Consider the following 22,772-nt stretch of genomic DNA (forward strand, 5'->3'; position numbering starts at 1 on the left):
CTCACCCTTTCACTTAGTCCTCTCATTCTCCTCCCGCAACGCCGCGATGAGTGCCACGGACAGCGCCAGCGTCAACCGCCAGTGTCAGCGCCGCGGACAGCGCCGCGGAGAAGAGGGCTCGAGCCGCTGCCACAAAACGGCAGCGGCGACAGGCCGATCTGAAAACTAATGGGAACTTGAGTCGACCCCATGGCTGCTTCGCATACTACTCAGGGTTCCCCTACGGGAAGATGGTGTAATTTTTTTTTGTCACGCTCTGATGTACCCATTTTGGCACGCGATATAATAAATTTATTTAATTTAGTTTTGCACCAATGCGCACACGAAACCTGCATACATCTTTAATATACTACTTGCCTTTTCCTTTTATTTTAACACATCAAACTTTTTTTTTTGATAGCCTACAAAGGAACAAGTTATAAGGCACAGTGATGTGCTCGTGGTAGTATTTTCTCACGCCAAGAATGGGAACTGCATTAAACATTGTCGTTGCCTTGCACTTGTACACACTATATAAAGAGCGTTTTTCGAAGTGTGCTGTAATAAAAACTGTGCTTACAAGCCTGTTTCACTAAAACGTAGACGTGTCATGCACTGCTCTCAGACACGCTATGGGTCTCTGGCTGATGAGGCCAAAGTTTATTTTAAAAATTGAATCTGTTTCACGGCACCAACGGGTGCGGGAAACGTGGTCTGTCGGCTGGTATTTTCACCATTTTGATTCCCACATGCTATATTTGGCGGCCAATTACCCGCTAATTTGGCTGGCGGCGGCAAGTACCCTCACAAAGGTTGTCACCGCCCTAAAACAGCGCTTGCATGTAGGCTCCCTACCTCCGACTAGGGTGCCTACATGCAACGCCGTTTTAGGGTGGTGAACCCACCAAAATTTTGACTGCTACTTACCGCCAAATTTGGTGGGAAGCCATTTTTGTCCACAGTTTTTCAGCGTTTTTTTTTTGTCACGCTCCGGTGGACTCATGTTGGCACGTGATCTATTAAATTTCTTTTAGTTTTCTGCCAGTGTGCACAAGAAACCTGCATACATCTTTAATATACTAGTAGCCTTTTCCTTTTATTTGAACACATCAAACTTACTTTTCTATTGCATGTCGTCTGACACATATAAAGCAAGAAGTTATAAGGCACGATGGCGTGCTCGTGGTAGGATTATCTCACGCCAAGAATGTGTACTGAATTAAGCATTCATTGTCGTTGCCTTCCAGTTGTACATAATATATAAAGGGTGCTTTTCGAAGTGTGCTGTTATAAAGACTGTCCTTATTAATCTGTTTAACTAAAATGTAGACGTGCCGTGTACGGCGCTCAGACGCGCCGTTTGTCTCTGGCTGCTGAGGCCAAAGTTCATTAAAAGAAGTTAATTAATTTCACGTCACAGAGGGTTGCGGGAAGTTAGGTCTGTCAGCTGATCTTTCGCCATTTTTGTCCCCATAATTAACCCGCCAATTTAGCTGGCGGCGGCAAGTACCCTTACAAAGGCTGTCACCAGTCACCACTCTAAAACGTCGTTCAAAATAACTTCTTCTTGGGCGAGTTGGTGTTTACTGAACATGACACTTAGTAGCGCAAAACTCGAAATAAAATACAACAGTGATAGACGAGAGGAAAGGAAAGACGAGCGCTACACTCACAACTGTTTATTTCGAAGCAAGGCTTGCTATATATACACAAACATACGCATGCGCAAACGCAAGGAACACACAAAGGGCGCCAGTCAGCCGAAGGCAGAGTAGTCACATTATATGCTTAACAATCTCATTTCTGAATCATAAAGTGTCACGGTCGTTTGACTAACGCAGGCTGGACCACTGATTTGGATGTGGTAGGCCTCTAACAGTTCACGAACGGTTTTGTTCTTACTTTTGCCTAGGATCCTGACATTAAAAAAGTTGTCGCAGTTTCACCCGAAAGGCGAAGCATCAATTGCGATAGCAACTTAGTAGAGAGCTATACGGAGTAAGGATAGTAGTTTTATCCGCTGTACAAACTTGGACATGCAGCAGCACCGGCAACACACAGCACTGTTGTCGACGCCGTCGGCGTTTTGCCCGCGTTCGCACAAAATGCGTGCGGCGTTGGTGACTGTTGCCGGAGCCTCTGATATAAATAGGCACTTGGTGCCGCAGCTAAACGTCGCCTCCCTTCCCTGCCCCCCCACGGCCTTTCGTGCGTCAGAAGAAGGCGCGTTTGCTCTACATGTATGGTGATTGTAAAGGAGGAAAGAGACGCCTACTTCTGCAGCCCTTAAGGGAGCACGGCACAGAACGCGCGTTTGTTCTCCGCCGTGCGTTCACTCCCCGTGAAAGCGCGCGTCCCTCGCGCCCTTTCACTCGCACATACAGCGTTCGGCGGCGCGGGGCGACGATTTCATCTCCATTGACGTCATACGGAACCTCACGGCGACGGCGACGGCAACGGCGACGGCAACGGCGACGGCGACGCCGACGGCAGAAATCTGCTTTGGAGTGTCCATATAATTGCTATCGCAATAAAAACAGCGGTTCACAGTCGGGACAAGACCTGCAATGCGCGGACAAGTGCGCGGTGGTATCCTTTTTTAAAAGATTTGCGTGCTCTCTCATTCGGTCGTTGACGCAGCGCCCAGTTTGCCCAATGTAGCACTTGCCACAGCTGAGGGGAAGGAAATAAACCACTCCAGTGGAACAATGCACGTAGCGCTGAACGTGCTGTACTGCGCACCCGTTCGTAGCGCCACCCGTGATTCGAGGGCAGAGACGGGCCAGCTTGTTCGGGGCGGAAAAAACCACTGGTACTCCGTACCTATTCGCCACCTTCTTAAGGTTGTGGCTAACCTTGTGAAGGTATGGCACCACGTGTGCCTTTTTTCGAGCGTTGCGCTCGACTTCATCGCCCACCTTAGGCTTTTTGGTGCCTTTCAGCTTCTGGAGCAAAGATTCCCCTACGCACGTCAACACCGAGCGAAGGTAGCCGGCCTTTAAAAGCCGCTCAATCTGATTGTCAAAACTCGTCCCGATCATGTGAACGCACGATTTCTTAAGCGCAGATCCCAGGCAGGTTGTAGCGATCCCTCGTTTAATAATTTTCGAGTGGGCAGAATCGTAAGATAAAAGCTCTTTCTTAGCACGTGGTGAATAGCTCCAACAGACATGTTGTTTTAAAAACTTCAGGTTTAAACCCAAAAACTGCAGTGGGTTGTTGACCGGAATCTCGTGCGTAAAAGATAGGCCATTGCCATGAAGTTTAAAAAGGCTTAAAACAGTGCCGATTTCATCATTGTCAGTAAAGGAACAATGTTCGTCCAAAAGCATTAAAAAATCGTCTACATATCTAAAAACATTTATCGCATGCATTTTCTTAAAGCAGTTGTCAAGGATTATATCCATTTCAGAAAAATAAATAGGTCACATAGCAAGGGCGCTAAGCACTAACCAATTCAAATGCCCTTCTTTTGTAAGTAGAGTTGGTCGTCAAAAAGAATAAAAGTACTTTGGAGATAGGCTTCCAATAAGACCAGAAAATTGTCAGTACTAAGACCAATTGCAGTCTGAAATTCCAAATCACCACGGGCATCTATGCGTGCTTTGATACCAACAAACAGTTCGCGATGCAGTATAGAGTAAAATAATTCTTCTATATCTACAGAAAGGCCAAAAGCAATGTTACGATTATCACGCAAAAAGCTGTCGATGTCGTCGGAGTTAGTAACTAAAAATGGATCATCAACTTTTAGTTGCTTGAGGCAATTCAACAAAAAACGGCTGACCTCGAGTTGCCAAGTGCCACGTTCACTGACGATAGCCCTGAAAGGGATATCCGGCTTGTGCGTTTTTGCACTAAAAAACAGCATGCGAGCCATTTTTGCTTTTTTCTATGCTTTTTCGCAAGTTCTTTAGGTTGTTATCTTCGCAGAAACGAAGAAAATTTTCTTCACGCGGGATGTCCGGACTTCTTGGGGGGCGAAATTCTTATTGATGGCTTTGTCTTTAAAAATTAAATTATGGGGTTTTACGTGCCAACACCAGTTCTGATTATGAGGCACGCCGTAGTGGGGGACTCCGGAAATTTGGACCACCTGGGGTTCTTTAACGTGCACCTAAATCTAAGTACACGGGTGTTTTCGCATTTCGCCCCCATCGAAATGCGGCCGCCGTGGCCGGGATTCGATCCCGCGACCTCGTGCTCAGCAGCCCAACACCATAGCCACTGAGCAACCACGGCGGGTGCTTTGTCTTTAAAAGTACCTTTAGGTAAAACAACGAAGCCACCTTCTTTGCTTGCAAAAGGCACAGATCTTTTTGCTTGAAATAGGTTACAATACGCTGAGTTGAACACATTTTATCCTCACATTTGCGATTCACAGCACATTTGTAGAGACAGTCGGCACCCTCAAGTAGACACCTTTCTCGCTGTTCCATTTGCACTTTTGCCGCCAAACTTCTATTTACTGCGGCTAACTCGTGAGCTGTGGTTTTGGGTTCCAGTACATATTTAGGTCCTTTGCGAAGCACACTGGCGCCCTTTGTGTGTTCCTTGCGTTTGCGCATGCGTAAGTTTGTGTATATATAGCAAGCCTTGCTTCGAAATAAACAGTTGTGAGTGTAGCGCTCGTCTTTCCTTTCTTCTCGTCTATCACTGTTGTCTTTTATTTCGAGTTTTGCGCTACTAAGTATCATGTTCATTAAAACGGCGTTGCATGTAGGCACCCTACCTCCGCCAGTATGGCGGCGCCATCTAGTTAACCTGCCTGCAACCACCGCGTGCGACAAGACGCGATTCAGACGCGATGCGATTCAGACGAGGGGCGCAACCAACGCTATCCCGATGTGCGCCACGTATTCTGGGTACCTCTAAGGTACACGTTATGGCGTCTCCTCGCAAAGTACGAACCGCTGCTGAAGAAACGAATCGTAGAGCTACGTGCGCGGCTACAACCAGGCATCATCGGGCTCAGCATAATGCTATGCAGAGAGGATCACAACCGCAGCTCGCTGTCGCCGGGCGGACAGTTCACATCGTTCTCGTCAAAATTGAGGCGAAGACACTTTGCCGCGAAGACCTTGTGGTGCGTGGTGCCGAAATGGGAGCTATCTCTTGCGCCGCTCAACCAGCTTATGCTGTGACTGTGCTGCGTATGCCGCGCAGGCCTGTAACTTTTTTTTTCTGTATGAGTAAAAGATTTACCTCAGCATTTTATATCTAATACATAGGGACGGCGAAATTATTTTTTCCCGGCAAGCAATACACCCACCGTGGTTTTCATTGCTTCAATGAAAAGGTAAAACCTAAATCCAGCAAACTTAGGCGTTATAGTGATGGTTTAGTCCACTAGCGTTTTAGAAATATTCTTGACTAAAATCTAAAAGCGAAACTAAAAATCAAACTAAAAAATTGAATTTACAGCTGCAACTCAGAAATTTAGGAAGAAATATTCAATTCTATTATTGCACGTATTCAAACATGTAATATGAACAAAAATGATGTAATATACAGCGCTCTAAAATATACCGAACTTTTTTAGTAGACTTGTTGCACAACCGTTGTAAACGTTGCATAAGTCTCACGTGTAAGTGTGACACCTAAGTGTCACATAAGTGTCACGCCAGCGGTAGTGGGTTAGACTCACATCAAAGGTCATGGGTTTCAGTGCCTGAAATAACTTTATCTTAGTTATCTCGCCTCTAATAACACCGAAGGTCGTGGGTTTGATTCCCGCCAAAGGTCGAGGGTACGAGCCCCAATTTTTGCGCCATAGAATTTTGGTGCCATTGAATTTTCCGGAGGGTATAATTTTCGACCCATGAGCCATCCAAGGCTTTCGCCTTACTAACAAATCCAACTCTAATTGATAATTGAGGTTGCTAAATAAATGTGTTTTTGAAGTTTACGTGTATTGAAAAAGGTAAAGCGAAGTTGGTCCTGGATCTATTCTTGCCGTAAGGTACTAATATTGACTCTGTTCTGACTTGTGGTGAGTGCGAATTCTCTTTTCATTGCGGTGAATGCTCAGGAGTAAGCGAAGACACGCTGAAGGATAAACGTGAGCAGTGCAGGAAGAGTTGGAAATGTGAGGCCTGCAGGGCTGGCGGAGGTAAAAGTGGCACCAGCGCGCCGGCTCCAAGGATAGATTCAGAGATTCTTACAAAATTAGCAGAAATGGACCGTAAGCTCAGTTCACTCCTTGTGATACCAAACAAAATGAAAGAAATTGAGAAGTCGATGCAAATGCTATCCGACCAATTTGACAAAATTCAGGATCGTCAAGATATACAAGAGAAGGAAATCAAAGAAGTGAAACGCAAGGTAGAAAAGATTGAGAGTACTGGCGCTCCCGATCAACTGTGTCGACTTGAGTGCGACCTTGAAGCGCTTGAGTGGCGCAGTAGAAGACTAAACATTGAAATAGATGAGATTGCGGAAATCGAGGGGGAGAATCTACTCGAGAAGGTTAACAACCTAGGTGCACAACCGGAAATGCAAGCCATCACATCTCAAGATGTAGTTGTTGTTCACATATTACCGGCTAAGACAAGGAAAGCGCGAGGGATCAGCTTGCACTTCGTGCGCCAGGAGACTAGAGACGCTTGGATTGCCAAACGAAAGGTTTTGAGAGAAAAGAGAAACAGGGTTTTCATTAATCAAAACCTAACCTCGCGAACCAAAAAACTTCTTGCTGCCACTAAAGAATGTGCGAAGGATGGAGACTATCAGTTTGTTCGGCATGCAAATGGCAAGGGACTGATGCGCAAATCGAGTGGTGAACTAGTGACTGTAGTGAAAGACGTGAATTAACTCCGGGATATTAGCACCTGAGTCTTCCTTTCTTGAGTTACTGATCTCATTACGATGGAGCACCTTGGTCATATCGATAACCATAAGTAGTTTTCTTCTTTTGCTGCAGTTAAAGGTTTAAGAAATATTTTTGCCTAAAATCTAAAAGTGAAACGAAAAATCAAACTAAAGTATTCAATTTACAGCTGCAACTCAGAAATTTAGGAAGAAATATTCAATTCTATTATTGCACGTATTCAAACATGTAATACGAACAAAAATGATGTAATATACAGCGCTCTAAAATATGCCCCTACTTTTTCAGTAGACTTGTTGCACAACCGTTGTAAACGTTGCATAAGTGTCACGTGTAAGTGTGACACCTAAGTGTCACATAAGTGTCACGCCAAAGGTAGTGGATTCGACTCCCATCAAAGGTCGTGGGCTTCAGTGCCTGAAATAACTTTATCTTAGCTATCTCGCCTCTAATAACACCAAAGGTCGTGGGTTTGATTCCCGCCAAAGGTCGAGGGTACGAGCCCCAATTTTTGCGCCATATAATTTTGGTGCCATTGAATTTTCCGGAGGGTCTAATGTTCGACCCATGAGCCATCTAAGGCTTTCGCCTTACTAACAAATCTAACTCTCATTGATAATTGAGGTTGCTAAATAAATGTACTTTTGAAGTTTACATGGATTGAAACAGGTAAAGCGAAGTTGATCCTGCATTAAAGCAGCCTTTGAAAAATCACCACCCAAGCACTCCGTACAGATGGTGAATCAGCGAAGCTTAAACGTGCGGTCCCGGTGCTTATCGCTGGGTTAATCCCGAAGGTTCATCAAAGCCTTTGTCAATTATTGGTTACTTCTTTGTGTTTCTTATTGAGGCTAAACACACATTCGGCGGCGATTGAGAGAACGACGTCACTGACGTCCGCAGTCCGCCGTTGTCGCATTGCCACTTGCGATTCTTCAAAATGAAATTGCTTTAAAATTAAATCTGTCCGTCACGCAAGACTATGGATCGCTCATCCCGCTAAAGCAATGGCTCATACCGCCGTAAACACGGCCTCGCCATTACGATGACAGAAGAGAAGTGAAATTGTACGCTGGATTATAAGGGGCAACCAGACAGCAGTGGAAGAAGACAACGACGCATGAGCCATTGTTGATGATGATAGTTGATGGTGGTAGCACATCGTACGGACGAACTTTGGTTTCGCTTAGCAATATACAGCTTCGCTATATATTTGGTGAAGGTGCAGGGTACTACTGTGCACGACGGAGCTCCGCAGTTGACGTAGCCTGGCTGCTAACAACATGACGACCACTGGAGCCATTGCGGGGACAGCCGCCATGCCGACAAGAACAACCACTACCACAATGCCTAGAGTCATCTTGTTTCAGCCCCGCGACCCAGGCACGTTTTCCGGGACCGACGATCTTGACGTCGATGAATGGCTCCACATGTACGAACTTGACAGCGCCCAAAACAGGTGGGATGAAACTGTTGTGCTGGCAAACATAATTTTATACCTGCAAGGCACGGAACGGGTCTGGTTTCGAAACCACGAGGAAGAATTTACTAGCTGGGAGCAATGGAAGAAAATGCTTCATGAGTTATTCGGCAAGCCTGTTGGCTGTCACCGAGCTGCGCAAAGGGAACCTGGGTCTCGCGTCGAGACGTCGACCGAATCATACCTGGCATACATCCAGGACGTTCTCGCCCTTTGCCGCAACGTTGACGAGCGGATGTCAGAAGAAGACAAAGTGAACCACGTACTGGAGGGCATAGTGGGCGACTTTTTTAATCTTCTGGTATATAAAAATTTTTCCACCATCGACGACGTCATTAATGAATGTCGACGCTTCGAAGACGCAAAAAGTCGTCCAGTCGTAACCTAGTTCGCTCGTCTTGCAAATGCAGCTGCTACTTCGTCGTGCGAGGATCTTCGCTATCCGCATCAGCCGCCCACGTCCGAGAGGCTCGTTCGTGTAGTTCGGCGAGAGATCGAAGCCGCGGCACCGGTTGGGGTCTAGACCCATGCTACCGAATCTCGACCGACAATTTCCCTCGTGCAGTCTGTCGTACGCGAAGAGTTGGCGAACCTTGGCATCCAGTCTGTCTGTTCCGTCAAGCGATCGGATGCCTACGCCTTTCCCACCATCCGTTCTTCGCGATGCCTGTACCCCTCTTAGCCTTTTCGCAATTCAGTGGAATGGCGAACATCCAATGACAGGCCGATTTGCTTCAACTGCCGACGCGTTCGCCACATTTCCCGTCACTGCCACAATACCTGGACGTCATCGCAATATCAGTCTGCGTCCCCACCTTACCACCGCTTCCCAGGTACTCGTCCACCACCGGAAGATTCCTCAGAGCAATACTACTATACTCAGGCGTCCGCAATCTACACGGCAGACGCGTTCACCCTCACCACGACGTCCCCTGTCTCGCTCAACCACTATTTGCCGTTCTCCGTCCCCCATGTACCGGCGCTCTACGGGAAACTGACGGGTGCGGCTCCGAGGGGTGACGCTGGTAGAACGACCCGGACAGCAATACCTCTTCTGACCTTAACAACGGATAGGAATTACTTGATGTGTATGTGAATGGTGTCCCTGTTACTGCTCTTCTTGATAGCTGTGCACAACATCTCCGTGACGAGCGACCAGCTTGTCGACGGCTCACTAAAGTCCTGACAACCGGCGTGTCGCTGCTGAGCACGAGATCACGGGATCGAATCCCGGCCTCGGCGGCTGCACTTTGATGTAGGCGAAAATGAAAAAAACGCCCGTGTGCTTACGTTGTAGTGCACGTTTAAAGAACCACAGGAGGTCAAAATTAATCCGAGCCCTCCACTACGGCATGCCTCATAATCAGAGTTGCTTTTGGCACGTAAAACCCAAGAAAGAAGAAGAACCGCCCTATGTTGTACGAGTCGCTAATGGCAGAACACTGGCCACGATATAAGTGTGCCGCTCGTGTGGGCGTCGCTGGCCGCCAAACATCTGTATTATTTACTTTTATTCAAGAGTGTTCCCATGACGTTATTTTAGGCCTTAATTTTCAATCCGCTCAGTCCGCACATATAGACTGTTACGCTGGCGTTGTTCAACTCGATTTGCCCTGCCCTGACCCACCTGAGGAAGTTCCCAGCAGATTGTGCTCCGCCGAGCACATTCGACTCCTCCCACAAGCCATCACCTGCGTCCTCCTCACCCCCGCTCCACCGGTGGCTGACGGTGACTATATTGTTTATCCTCTCGTGGATGTCCTCCTTGCCCATCGCGTTGCTGTTCCGTACACCGTCGTCACTATCACCAAGAACGCCATCAGCCTTCCTCTCGTCAACTTCTGAATTGGGGGACACATCCTACAGTACGGCGTAGCCTTGGGTACGCTGTCCTCCTCCCAAGACTGCCAGTTATCAGCCTTGACTACTGATATTACGTCGTCTTCCGTTGACTCAACTTCTTTGCCGCTGTCTTTCCGGAGTTCACAAACATGATTACTCCCGATCTTATATCTCACCACGCCGACCAGCTACGCTACCTGCTTGCCTCGTTCAGCGAAATTTTTGATCTGAAAGGTCGCCCTTTAGGCCAGACCTCTCTCACGACGCACCGTATTGCCACCGGTGACGCACGCCTATTCACAGGCGAACATACCACGTGTCTCACACGCACAGCGGCCTCACAGCAGACGTATACAATCGCCTACATCCCCATCGCTGCTACTGGCAACCTCAATTCCCTCAATAGGCAAACTCTCACTGCCTATCTCGAGAGGCTGGCTCCAGGGCAAATCAGAGAGGTCCGTATTAATAGCAGAAAAAAACATCCTTACTGTTGATGTCTCTACACGAAGCATCCTTGACACTTTAAAGGCTGTAACTCAGTTGGGAAATATCCTTGTCCGCTCATTCATCGTACAAGGAGGCAGTACCACCGCTGGTGTGATCTACGATGTGGATACAGATATTGATAATGGCGATCTCCCAACGCTAATATCCTCAACTGTCCATATCACAGACATGCACCGTTTTGGACGGTCGAGGTGCATAAAGCTCATTTTTGAGGGAGACAACTTACCATCACATGTGAAAGTGGGATATGTGAGACATCCTGTCCGTCCATACGTGCCAAGGCCATTACAGTGCCGTAAATGTCAGAAAATCGGGCACGTAAGTGCTGTGTGCTCAAACAGGATGACATGTCCCCGCTGTGGTGGTGATCATGATGAGTCGACGTGTAATGGGTCTGACTTGAAATGCACTAACTGCGATGGGTCGCACAAGGCAACGTCGAAGGAGTGTCCAAAATTAAAGACTGAAATGTCCGTGCTAAGGAAAATGGTGCGAGATCGCTCTACACACAGAGAAGCGGCTACCAAGATACACCGCCGCCAGAGGCGCTCACGTAATCGCAGGAGGAGATCAGCATCGACAACAGGACAACGGGTGCCTCATGAAAAGTCGACGCGCGCTCCTGTTCTTCCTCAATCGTCAGGGCCTGTAGCCACGTCTACTCTTCTGAACGCCAAGGACACTACTATATGGCCTGCCCTGCCGTCTCGGAGTGCAGAAGTGCAGCCGGAACGCCAGCATGAACGCGAAGCTTCGTCGTCGGATGGGCAAATCAAGGCAATGCTTACACAATTGGTTCGTTCCTTGCGAATGCTGCTTATGGGAGTTAAGACGCCCGTTGCCAATGCGGCGGTGCAAATTCTCGACGCACTCGAACCGGTGCTTGCTGCTATATAAAAGATAGCAAGAACCATGGCATCATCAACTTCAATGCTGTCACTGCAGGAAAGGATCAGCCGTTCCGTAATATTTCAATGGAACGCACGAGGTCTACGAGGTCGCCTCGGAGATTTTAAACAGAGACTGCTCAAGTATCGATTTCCAGTTATTGTGATATGCGAGCCGAATATGACTTCGAAATTTAGACTGTCTGGTTACGAACAATTCGCGTCTGAGACAAGTGGAAATGCCTAGCAAGTCTTACTATGCGTGCGATGTGACCTCACGTACTCGCTAAACCACATACCGGTGCACAACAGCAACGAGTACGTTTCTATAACACTGAAGCTAAAGCGCCGCACAATCTCGGTCATCGGTGGCTATATTTCTCCCAGGGGAAGATTTGACGCTGGACACCTGAAACTTGTTCTTGACTCCAGCCAAGGACCTCATGTTATCGTAGGTGACTTCAACGCACACCACCATCTTTGGGGTAGCCGGGCCATAAACACTCGAGGAAGACAGCTTCTTGACTTCACAAACAGCAATGGTCTTGACATCCTAAACGACGGCTCACCAACATATTTGCGAGGCACAACGTACAGCAGCTGTCTTGATTTAGCTATCGCTTCACGATGCCTTTCGTCTTCTGCTGCCTGGTGCACAGATGCTGAAACGTACGGCGGTGATCACCTACCTACTTATGTACAATTGAGATGGTTCACGAGACTCCCTAATCCTCATGCACACCGCACTGACTGGGATGCTTTTCAAAACAAACTGGAAGAGTCCTGCGGCTGTATAACTTCTCCGCAAGAGATCGAAGAGCGAATTACAGCAGCAATGCACGCAACAACAGACATCGTCGCAACATCACATTCCAGAACATCCGTTGATGTTGTATATGAGCATCTCCGGGCAGTCCGTCGTCGCGCCGAGAGGAAATACAGGCGAACTAAATTGATATCAGACTTGAGGACGTCACGTCGTGTGCAAAAGAAAATTCAAAGACGCTTAGAAAAGCTCGACAGACAGCGTTGGAGGTCCTTTTGCAGCAGCCTGGACCCAAGAAAACCATTGTCAACGATATGGCATGTTGTACGAGCCTTGCCATCTACTCCACAGCAACGACGTCCCTTCCGAGCTCTGGCTATCAATCAGATGCGCAGTGAGAAGGAGATCGCGGAAGATTTCTGCTTACATCTCTCCGGCTCTACAACAGTGGTATCTACGCTGTTCAGGTGCGCTCCCCCAACAGTGGACGATCGTCTGAACCTTCCATTCACGCTACAAGAGCTACGTGCTGCGTTCTCTTCTTCAATACACTCAAGTGCGCCAGGTCCTGATGGCATTACCTATTCTACCCTACGCCATCTGGGCCCTCGAGCGACTGAAGAGCTTCTGGCTTTATATAATCTCTCTTGGGCCTCGGGAACTGTGCCTGCACATTGGAAGACAAGCAAGATCGTGGCATTATTGAAGCCAGGCAAGTCACCCCATGATATGCTTTCCTACAGACCAGTGGCGCTTGCCAGTTGTATAGGAAAAACCATGGAACGGATGGTTTTGATGCGCCTAGAATGGTTTTTGGAGAAGCGTAATATATATCCAGACGCGATGACAGGTTTCCGAAAGGGTAGGTCGTCAATCGACAGCGTTATTGATCTAGTAACGACTGTTGAACATCAAAAACGTCGCCGTCGATTGACGGCTGCTGTCTTTCTGGATATCAAGGGTGCATTTGACAATGTTCTACATGATGCAATTTTAAATGCCCTTGAAGAATATGGCATTGGTGGCCGTATGCATCAGTGGATAGCCAGCTATCTTCGCGAGAGAACGATATTTATGACAACTCTAGACGGTCATACAAGGAACCATCCTGTCTACCGTGGGGTGCCTCAAGGAGGTGTACTGAGCCCAACCTTATTTAATGTTGTTCTCGTTCGACTCGTCAAAGAACTCATAGGCGCAGTCTCGGTCTCTGTGTACGCAGATGACATCTGTATATGGACCACGAGCTTAACGCGCTTACAAGTACAAACGAAGCTACAGCGTGCAGTGTCAATAACGTCGCAATACCTAAATAGTCGTGGACTCCATCTCTCACCGACTAAGAGTGCCGCCATGGCATTTACGCGGAAGTCAATGGCCTGCTACCCCGTCATGATTGATGGCAAGATTATACCTTCGGTAACCCACTATAAGTTTCTCGGAGTCACCATCGACCGTGACTTATCTTGGTCGAAACACATCTCTGCATTGAGAAAAAAGCTGGACAGCTTTGCACAAATAATTCGACATGTGTCTGGAAAATCGTGGGGGCCATCCCAGTCATCTCTTCTGCAGCTCTACCAGGCACTTTTTGTTGGATACCTCCGCTACAGCGCACCTGTACTTTCTGGGATTAGTTCATCTGCCCTCCGCACACTTGAAGGCACTCAGGCTCGCGCACTAAGAATTTGCCTAGGGTTACCACGATGTACTTCCACATGGGGCACTATTGCAGAGGCACGCGCATGCCCAGCTCGAGTGTATCTGCAACATGAGCCAATGCGAGTGCATTTAAGGCTGCTGACAAGGCATAGGAATCATTCACTGACAAATGTCACAAGTATACGGCCTGACGCCGCCTACTCAGGAGCCGTATTGTCGCAACGGGATCTACTGCCGTCGGACTTCGCACCACATGGCATACCGGAAGCTCCACTCTGGACGATGGCAAAGCCGACGGTGAAAATCTCAATCCCCGGAATAACGAAAAAGTCGAAAATGCCGCTTGCGGGTCTCAAACATTTCGCGTTATCCTACATTGCTTACAAGTACGGATATACCGAACATGTTTTTGCAGATGGTTCTGTTACACAGACCTCTTCCGCGGCAGCTTACACGGTACCTGCAATGGGGATTACGCAGCGGTTCAAGATAGGACACAAAACATCGTCTACAGCAGCTGAGTTGACCGGTATTCGAGAAGCAGTCCGCTGCATAGTACAACAAAACCTCGCTAACTGGACAGTGTTCTGCGACTCGAAACCGGCGCTGCAACTCATAAGCAATTATATGAATCCCAGAAGCGCATATAGCCCTCTAATCTACGACATCATGGCTCTGCTTACTGAGGCGTCTCAATCCGGACATACCATTGCACTGCAGTGGATTCCCAGCCACTGTGGAATAGCCGGAAATGAGCAGGTTGACGCGGAAGCAAAAATGGCGCACACTGACGGGAAGATTATAAAACTTCCCTTTTGCCGTTACGACATCAACGCCTTGCTACACAACTCCATGAAAACGTCTATGGAGCGACAATGGGACAACCCCGAACATCGACAAGAGCGCCTCTATAGACTTGACGCCGGTTTGCGATTCCGACTTCCACTTCGGATGCGGAGAGGCCAGGAAACACTTATCCATCGATTACGGCTTGGTGTGGCGTACACTCGCAAATACCTTCACAAGATTGGACGAGAACGGGACCCTGATTGTAGCGTCTGTCACACTCCCGAGACAATAGAACACATACTTTGCGTGTGCCCTCAATATGCGACCGAGCGAAGGACACTAAAACGTAGTGTTGACTGTTTGGACTCCCGCCCCTTTTCGGAAGCCAAGGTTTTAGGCGCATGGAGAAGCTTTGATCATGCCCAGCCCGCCATAAGATCACTTTTGAACTTTATGTGTGAGACGGGCTTAGACGGTCGTCTCTAGGAACTGTGCAGTGTGCAGTGCGCGAAATGTGTTTGTGGGATGACATTCTGTGTGGACAACACTACTCCTGCGTGTAGTGTGTGAAAAGTGCACAACCGCGTATTGGACAACGTGTGTAAATAGTAGCTCATTGTACGATATCATAATCACCTGTCACCTACCTCTCTCTGTATCTCCCACTTCCCCTTACCCCAGTGAGGAGTAGCAGGCTAGAGACACGCTCTCCAGGCCGACCTCTCCTCCCTTCTCTTCATTAAAATCTACTCTCTCTCTCTCTCCCCGCGCTCTCCACCAAGCACTCAAGTCTAGCCTCCGACGGGACACAAGCGCCTTCACGTCTGCTTTCTTGCCCGTGACCGTACCCGGGGGCAGGAAGAATCTCTTCGGAGGCTTTGGGCTGGAGTTCCCCTTGCACCATCGGTGCCCTGTGCTTGGGGATCGACAAAAGGCGACCAAGGAACCTGCCATTCAGAGGTTTCCATTCTTTAAACTATATTCGACATGCATTGAATCCGGGTTCTGCCCCATTTGCCATGACACTTGTTCGCCAATGTCATCCGCGACCCTGACAGCAGGACGAAAACGCAGTATCGACGACGGAGCGACGAAAGCGGTATTGTGACATCATCATGACGGCATGCAATGGGATGGCGACTCCGAAACAATGAAATCATAACAACGACAAGCGTGAAGCTGACGGCATGATGACGGCAATGGGATGACGACGACTGTTGTATGACGGTGATGGGGTGTCGACAAAAGTATGACAAAGGTCGATGAAGCTGGAACGTCGACAATGAAAAGGTCACGATGCCATCATGACGAAGGTATGACGACTAATGAACGACGATGGCATTAAAAGGTGCCTAAATCACCACCGAATGACCACAGCGCATGATTACGATAGAATGACAGATGAGGAATGATGTCAAATGAACAACGAAGGCGGTATGACGGCGGTGGCATGCCGACAATAGGATGACGTTTTAAAATGATGACGATCTTTCGACGATAACAGCACGACTGCGGCATCACGAGAGTCGGATGACGAAGCTGGGATGACGACGATGGAGTGATCACGACGGCATCACTACCACATACTCAATTGCCTAAGCTATAGATATATGTATATATAGTAAACAACTTAGGTCACGTGCTAGGTAGACAGATAGACTGAAAGCGCCTGACGCAGACAAAGAATCCTAATCGCATTAAACTTTGCAGAGAGCACCATACGTACGTCGCTGTGCATGCAGACAAAAAAGAGTTGGAAGGCGATTGAACCATGGCGTCTAACAAGCGCTTTTGCTTCAACACGGCTCTCGCAGTTAATTACATGCTTCGTACACTGCATTCTTTCCCCCAGCTCGGTGCTTCCACTACAACCTTTTTAATGCGCTAGCAATAGGAGTGTTAAAGTGGTAGAAAGTGTATGGATGTGAAGTGTGGGGTGCCGGCCACTTAGTAGAGACGGGATGGGAGACGTCTGGTGCTTCAAGCAAACTTTACGAAGGTGATTGCATTACCGATGTTAAACGCTGTCACTGCAAAGCGCCAGGAGCGCTGTCACCAGAACACGCGGCCGCTTCCAGTACTACGCGCAATATCATGTAAAAATAATTACTGATTACATTCGCGAAAGTGAACAACCGAGAATACCGACCCTGTATGCTATGGAATTTATGAAATGGGCAGTTCATTTTACGCACAGTTCGTTATCGCAGTTGGCCTTGCACAGCTTGCGGACTCGCGGAAGATGGCTAGGTTCTTCGAGGTGGTTGGCCATCGCGACCAGCGACGCTTTTGGTGTAATGGTATCAGTTTCGCGCTGCACAGCACCTTTCGTATGCAGCCAAACGAAACATTCCGCAAAAGTATCGCTGTCATGATATCCTCCTCATAGCTACATTCAGATGTGCTTACGAGCGTGCAGCGACGTCATTTTTGTTTAAATAATGAGGATAACTAGATGTGAACACCGCAAAGCCAATAAAAAGTCGCAGGGTCTCCTATGTTATGCCTAAGACGACTTGAAGGCGAAAGCCCAAGTGCCCATGCATTAATCAGCCAGTTAAACTAGCCACGTTAATAAGCCACGATATTTCGTCGAGTGATCCATTCTAATTTGCTGAGTCATGCACTTTAATAGCTTTGTCATCCACCCCAAATCGCTGAGTCAACCACTTTAATAGCTTTGTCCTCCCTCTTCATTCGCTTTGATTCCGCCTAATTTGCTTTGTAATCGCTCTTAATTCGCTTTGATTCCTCTTAATTCACTTGTTATTCTTCTCATTCGCTTTGATTCCTATTAATCTGCTTCGTCCTCCTTCTTAATTCAATTTGATTCCTCTTAATTAGCTTAGTAATCCGCATTGATTTTGACTTACTTCACTTTTATTTCTATGAATTCATTTAGATTCCACTTAAATTGCATTGATTCATCTTAATTCAGTTTGATTCCTCTTTAATAGATTTGTCCTCATTCCTAATTCACTTTGATTCTTCTTAATATGCTTTGATTACCCATAATTCATTTTGATTACTACTAATTTGCCTTGCCATCCACTCATGCTCAATCATGCTTTGGCCTACTTTAACTCGCTTGAGTCATCCACTTAATTCGAATAGTCATCCCTCTCAATTTGCTCAATCATCCTTCTTAATTCGCTTTATATTCCATCTTACTTGCTTACAGGGGTATGAAACCTTCTTAATTCGCTTTATATTCCATCTTGCTTGCTTACAGGGATATGAGCTATTGATGATGATAGCTTTTGTACCTTTCGTGTAGTCAACGCGTTTTCGCTCAAGGAATTTGAAGGTCGACTGAAAGATGAGGTATACATATAAGAAAAGAAAGAATAGACGGTATAAGCCTTGTTTTACGCTGCGTAGTCTACAGATGTTCACATTTGCGGACTACATCAGGAGCGCTCTAACAAAAATGTGTTTCTGCTTCGTAGCCTTTAGCTGTGCTGCCTCAAGTTGTCGCCCGCTATAGATCCGGGAACACAAAACGGGCTTAGTGCCGCACCATGGGTGTGTTCCAATCGTGGCCAGCTTCAGATAACACTCTACGCAGACAGCTAAGGAGTCAGCCGAGACAGCTTCGAGGCCAAGTAATGGAACGCGTTTCGAGCCGTCTGGAAGGCGCTTCGGCAATGTGACGCCACCTCGCGGCGACAAAAAGAAAGTTGAGAAAAGCACACATTATTTCTGTATTTTAAGTATTTTCGCCTGCGAACCTATGAAAAACACGATGCGATTACATTAAGGATATAGAAAAGAGTGTCCACGTTTGTGTGTGCGCGGACGACCTTCCCGTCGAGTTTCCAAGCGTCCCGCTAAGTCGCCATCTTGTACGTTAAGACAGGAAAGTAGCCTGCATCGTTCTTGACTTCGATGCTGTCTTCGCTAGGCTGCCTACTTTGGCGTCTTCGGGAGAAATGGAACGAGACGTAAAATGACCGCTGTCTGGTTAGCCACCTACTTTATCTTTCTTTGGATTTTGTAATTGGGGCTGGCGCGGACGCCTAGCCCCACTACCAAAAATTACATGCTCCAGCTACCCCGACTTGGGGAAGTGGCGTGCTTCAGCCAACCGCAGTGCAATGGTAAGGCCTCAGCACGGGGCCGCGGCCTCAGTGATCACCGCCGACCCAGCACCAGGTAAGTATGCGGTGACAGTGTTTGGGAAACGAGGCCATGCCTGGAAGAATGGCATGTGGCACAAGTAGACCAATCAATTGCAAGTTAATCTGGGAACGCGGCAAAATTGCGAAAGCTCATTTAGGAGACTTTTCTGACAGAAGAGCATCTTGTCCACAAACCTGTAAATTAAATTAGCGAATTGTTTTCCAGTCTGAGCTGCAGGTGAGTGTACTTACGCGAGGAAATGTGTCAGAAAGTAGACGGGCTGTTTTTGCCTGCCATGCTACCTGCCGCGGTTGCTTAGTGAATACGGCAATGAACAGCTCCCGGCCTTGGCGGCCGCATTTTGATGGCGCAAAATGCAAAAAAAAAAAAATTGTCCATTTTGATTAGGAACCCCCGTAGATGAAAATGTATCCGGATTATCACTACGACGTGCCTCATAATCAGATCGTGATTCTGGAACCCCCTTAAAGCCCGAGCATTTAATTAGTTGCATTAACGGCGCGTAGTGTTTTATTTACCTACTAATCGCAGCCGCGAAAGCAAATTGAGAGTTCTATCCTGTACTGCCGGCTCACCTGTAGTTAAGGGGAAAACGAACTGTTTTAATATTGCGATAGCAAATATGTGGACACTCAAGGCGCATTTCTGCAGTCGGTGTCGCCGTGAGGTTCCGTATAAAGTTCAAGGACGATAAAAGCGTCGCCGCGCGCTGTATGTGCGAGTGAAAGCACGCGAGGGTGAACAGGTGATCGCGGCTCAAGATCACGCACGGAAGGGAGGAAAGGGGTGAGGAAGCACGCCGTCTTCCGTCGAGTGCAAGGCTCCGGGGGGAGGGAGCTAGGGGGACGGTTTCTACTCTGGGCGGCCATGCACGCCCGCCCGGGCTGCTTTATTTTGAAAGCCTACTGCGACGGGGACAGAGACCGCCGCGCGCTGTGTTTTCGCGGCTTAGTTTGTATTGATGCGAGAAGCGGCACGAAGGTCGATTCGCTCGCTGCTGCAGCCGCGCTTACTCCAGCTATATGACAGCGAACTTCCGCGGTCGTCTAGTGAGATGGGTTTATGTTTGCTTGTGCGCGCCTGACAGCATGCTTGTTAATTTAGTTAGTATGCCGATGTTTCCAAGTTTATACGGCCGATAAACGTACTGTCCTTACTACGTATAGCTTTCCACTAATTTGCTATCGTATTCGATGCTTCGCCTTTCGAGCAAAACTGCGACTTCTTAAGCATTTCTTGGCGAACATTTGACACTTTGACCACATCCTATCTATCTATCTATCTATCTATCTATCTATCTATCTATCTATCTATCTATCTATCTATCTATCTATCTATCTATCTATCTATCTATCTATCTATCTATCTATCTATCTATCTATCTATCTATCTATCTATCTATCTATCTATCTATCTATCTATCTATCTATCTATCTATCTATCTATCTATCTATCTATCTATCTCTGATGGTCGTTTCGTTAACTTGGTATTTACCAAAATTGGCATAGTTTGAAAAGAGTGTTTGGCGAACATAAATGATAGGTCATGACATGAATTTCATAACATGCGTGTCATGTAGGGGTCATGAAACCGCCGCCTACGTCTTGCGTTTCGTTAACTTGGGATTTATCAAATTTGTAATAGTACGACAAGAGTGTATCCCGAAAATAAATGATAGGTCATGACATGAATGTTGTGACATGCGTGTTGTGTACGTCATGAAACAGCCACCTACGTCTTGGTGCTCTCATGGCCGTTTCGTAAATTGTTATTTACCAAAATTGGCATAGTATGACAAAAGTGTATGGCGAACATAAATGATAGGCATGACATGAATGCCGTAACATGCGTGTCATGTAGGCCATGAAATAGCCGCCTACGTCTTCGTGCTCTCATGGTCGTGACATACGTGTCATGTAGGTCATGAAACAGCCGCCTAAAATAACAGTGACTTAGCGAAAAAAGGTTAACACTAAAAAAACACTGACATGGGTTCTGATGTGGGTACTAAGTAAAGGAACCACTAAAGGATGATGGCAGAAGACATAGTCATAGACTCAGCAGAAATGACAATAACTCACCAAAAAAATGAACACTCCAAAACCACTGAAATGGGTTCGGACGTCGGTACTAAGTGAGGGAAACACTAAAGGATGGTGGTAGAAGTCATAGCCATCACCATGACTCAGCGAAAATGACAATGACTCGGCAAAAAAGATTAACCCTGAAAACCTACTGAAATGAGTTCTGACGTGGCTACTAAGTCACGGAAACACTAACGGATGATAGAAGTCGTAGTCATGAGCATGACTCAGCAAAAATGACAATAACTCAGTAAAAAAGTTTAACACTCGGAAACCACTGAAATGGGTTCGGACGTGGGTACTAAGAGAAGGAAGCGCTAAAGGATGGTTGAAGCCATAGTCATGAGCATGACTAAGCAATATTGACAATGACTCAGCGAAAAAAAAATTAACACTAAAAATCCAATGGAATAGGTTCGGATGTAGTCTAAGTGAAACGTAAAAAGGCCTAAGGTTGATGTTAGAGGTCAAATTTACGAGCATGCTAATGCTTTCGCCTTAAGGTGTCTTAGGCATAGCTTAAATGGACTCCTGAGGACGCTTGACATGAATGTCATGACATGCGTATCATGTAGTTCACGAAAGAGCCGCCTACGTCTTGGTGCTCTGATGGTCGTTTCGTTAACTTGGTAGGCTCCCCGCACGCTGCTTCGCATAACATCGATTCCCACAGGGCGTGGGATCTGCCGGCTTTTTAGCGCAGCAGTTGTCTTAGTTGGTGCCACCACAAGCGAAGCAGTAGGCGATGCACTGCTGATGCACGTTGAAGCCGCAATCCGTATAGGCAACGAGGCGCTACAGGCTAATCTGACGCTAACTGCCTATACGAGGCCGTAGAAGTAGATGGATTTGTCTGATCTTCGTGCTTGTGGATTTAGACGTTCTTGTGGCTTTGTTTATTGCGCTTTACATGCCTACTCGCCGTAAATTTCAGAGCAATCTATACTTTTCAAAGTGGACAAGAGGTTGCGAACACGCACAATCGCTGCTAATTGCAATAGTTCAGCTGGTCGAGGTATCCAAATCGAAACGCGCCAAGGTTCTCAATGCACTGGCTTGCCCGCGATAAATTCATAAGGGCGTTTTAAGTCGCTCGTCGATGCATGGGTCCGTGGCGTAATAGCTTCAATATCGGGCTTCTCTAATACAGGTTCTGGGGTCGAATCCTGCCATCGGGTGATTTTAATAATGTTTTATTGTATGATAGTTATTTGTATAACTATTGTATGAAAGTCTTATGCACAAGGCTACAGTTCATTCTTTGTTCTGCGACTACACCGTGTTGGAGCCTCCGCTGCGCTTTGATTACCGAAGCGCTCCCTGTCGGCGCTCGTTAGCGTCACGATGCAGTACTTTGCTTGACCATTCCTAGATGGCGGCGCCGGAGCTGACGTCACATCCGTTACATCTGTTGCAGGAAATACTTCGTGAAACCCGGCATAAAACACTTTAGTGTTAAAAGATAGGAGGGAGCATTACGTCACGCAGCCAGTCTTGGCAAGCAAACGCTGCGTGAAGCCACAGTGGTGGCCCAACACGTGACCTATTGCGACGAGATCTCGGAGCAAAATCGAGATTTGCCGAGACGTTTGGGTTAGTGGTAGTTTTTATTTGGTGCGCGCTCGGCCGGCAGCAGCTCACATGGAGGTAAGGAAAATAGATTTTCCCTTGTTTGTTTTTTTGGTTTTGTTTTCGTTTATTTGAAGAGTTTCGAATGAGTGTCGTAAAAAAAAACACTTTAGAGTACTAGAACCTACCGAGTGCTGTGACGCATCCACCGTGCTCTAACGTCTTTATCAC

General features: G+C 47.2%; 1 protein-coding gene and 1 non-coding gene across 2 annotated transcripts in view; one reads left to right on the top strand and one right to left on the bottom strand.

Annotated features, from left to right (window-relative positions):
- The window catches only part of LOC119432532 (sericin 1-like), an 860,508-nt gene that overhangs the window by 721,444 nt on the left and 116,292 nt on the right, over positions 1–22,772 (top strand). The window lies entirely within an intron of this gene.
- On the bottom strand, positions 18,745–18,907 carry LOC119434194 (U1 spliceosomal RNA). The gene has a single exon (XR_005188578.1). It is a non-coding gene; the product is annotated as a U1 spliceosomal RNA (small nuclear RNA).

This window comes from Dermacentor silvarum, chromosome 11 (genome assembly GCF_013339745.2).
Source record: "Dermacentor silvarum isolate Dsil-2018 chromosome 11, BIME_Dsil_1.4, whole genome shotgun sequence".
Taxonomy (NCBI): domain Eukaryota; kingdom Metazoa; phylum Arthropoda; class Arachnida; order Ixodida; family Ixodidae; genus Dermacentor; species Dermacentor silvarum.